Here is a 2666-nt window from a genome sequence, read left to right as displayed (position 1 = left end):
TATATAAAAATAAATTCAAAAAGTGTGTAAAAAAATTCATTAGGGAAATTTCTATTCCCAAGAATATAATTATTCGTTTATATTTATATTTATATTTATATAAAGGGCATTATTATAGAAAAATAATAATGCCCTTTATATAAATATATATATATATAGATAGATAGATAGATAGATATGTGGTTGTTGTGAATGGAGAGATGTGTGTATAAAATGCAATATAGTTATTCGCTCGTAGATTCATCGATATTCGTGTGGGTATCGATACAAACTTATTGTTGATGGATTCGAAATGAGGTTATCGTATTTTTCGCTGTGTTTTTATTTATTTTTTGTTGTTGTTGTTATCCTTGTGTTCTTTTGTCTCTTCTTTCCCCGATAATCTTCCATACGGATAAACTAAAGGACGGGGAGTGGGTGGGAAAGGTAATTCGTCTCAGTTTCAAACACTAAAGAACATTCGAACACGCTGAACAAGAAACACTGATAAATAAGCTGAGATTACTAAACACACACACACACACACACACACACACACACACACACACACACACACACACACATACACACGCACACACGAACGCACGAACGAATGCACGCATGCACACGCACACACATCATGTGGTTTGGAAGCTGTTGCGTGTGTAGTACATATATACACACACATGTATGTTTAGAAATATATACACACGCATATATATATTCATAAATATGTATACATACAAATATACACGACCACAAATATTCGCTTATACATATGTTTAATAATATACATACATACATATATATATATATATACATATATGTATACACATCCATTTATATATGAGTATATATATATGCGCGTATATATATATATATATATATATATATATATATATATATATATATATATACACACGCACACAGACTTGTATGTCTATATTTTATATATATATGTATATACGTGTATGTATATATATCTATGATGGTGCTCCAGCCTGACCTTAGTCTTACGACTGAAACCACTAAAACAATATGTATGTATCTCTGTTTAGGTATGTATATATGTATATCTACATGTATGTATGTATATCTATTTGTATGTATGTATGTATGTATGTATGTATGTGTGTATCTGTATGTATGTGTGTATGTAGGTATGTATGTATGTAATCTGTATGTGTGTACGTGTGTTGTTGTGAATATGCAGTATACTCATCCACCGGTAAAATCTTCAGATCATAATACGGAAGTAGGTGTAATTACAGCATATAACTCGTTAGAGACGAAACAAAAACACCTACACACACACACACACACACACACACACACACACACACACACACACACAGATGCATAGACAATCAGAAACGCACGCACTCACATGACACACTATTACAGAACACACATATATATATATGTATATATATATATATACACACACATACAACAGGTGTTTTTATGGAACCACAACCATGATATGAACAACATTAAGAACACCAATGATAATAACAATGATAATAATAATAATAATAGTAATAATAATAATAATAATAATAATAATAATAAAAATTGAAAATCCCAATACCCGTATATATATATATATATATATATATATGTATGTATCGTTTCGCCCTGTTTTGTTTCATTTTCACTTTCTTTACCCGGAACTCTACCCACTTTTTCTTCCCATCCCTTTATTTATTTAGTTATTTATTTATTGTTTTTTTTCTTTTTTGGTGTCCCCTTCACGAAATAATACACCTACCTTTCCAAGTATGACCCTCCAGCCTTACCGGAATCCAGCTCCAATTCCACGTTTGCAATTCTTACCGTTGTTCTTATATATATACATATATGTATATACAAATGTGTATGTATGTATATATGGTTGTTTGTATGTATGTACGACTATTTGTATGTATGTATGTTTTTTTTTTATATATACCTAATTTCCGTGTATATGAATGTATGTAAGTTAGTATTTATGTTTGATTAAGCATATGCAGTTATGTGTATATATGTATGTATATATAAATATGTATATAAAAACAAAACTGAAGTATATAGCTTCAATCAACGTGATGTATAATTTTTTCCTTTTTTCCTTCGGATTTAAATTTCGTTTTGGTTTGTTTTCATTTGATTTTTTTTAGGGGTTACTTTTGTTGCATTCTTTTTTTTTTGTATGTTTGTGTGGATATTTTTCGCTTTTTGTTTTTTGTTTTTTTTCTTTTGTTTTTTGTTTTTGTTTTGTTTGACTTGTTGCTTCGGTTATTGTTTGTAGTAAGCAAATTATTAGAGTATCAGCCGTTTGGCCCTTCTCGGTATGAGCGCTTGGTTCCTTAAAAACTGTGAGGGTACATAACAGGCCATGTGCTTCACGCTAGCTAACATGTTCTCATGAGTGAGATAGACCGCTGGCAAATGGTTACGCAGAGAGAGAGAGAGAGAGAGAGAGAGAGAGAGAGAGAGAGAGAGAGAGACAGAGACAGAGACAGAGAGACGGAGAGACGGAGAGACGGAGAGAAAAGAGAGAGAGAGAGACGGAAAACAGTGAGAAAGCGAGAAAAGAGATAGAGAGAGTGAGAGAGTGAGAGAGAGAGAGAGAGGAGGAGAATCTAAAGGGAGGTGTTTGTCTGTTGTGGAGCGTAAGAGAGGAGGAGGAGGAGGAGGAGGAGGAG

General features: G+C 32.3%; 1 long non-coding RNA gene across 1 annotated transcript in view; it reads right to left on the bottom strand.

Moving 5' to 3' along the window:
- Positions 1-2660, bottom strand: part of LOC106873294 (uncharacterized) — a 215474-nt gene extending 212814 nt beyond the window's left edge. The window contains exon 1 of the long non-coding RNA XR_001409859.2: positions 1751-2660. This is a non-coding gene — a long non-coding RNA (uncharacterized LOC106873294). The remainder of the gene's footprint in view (positions 1-1750) is intronic.
- Between the last annotated feature and the right edge of the window lie 6 nt (positions 2661-2666).

The sequence above is a fragment of the Octopus bimaculoides genome, chromosome 4 (assembly GCF_001194135.2).
Source record: "Octopus bimaculoides isolate UCB-OBI-ISO-001 chromosome 4, ASM119413v2, whole genome shotgun sequence".
Classification (NCBI taxonomy): Eukaryota; Metazoa; Mollusca; class Cephalopoda; order Octopoda; family Octopodidae; genus Octopus; species Octopus bimaculoides.
The sequence above is the reverse complement of the archived record's forward strand: the minus strand, read 5'-3'. Positions and strand labels throughout refer to the sequence as shown.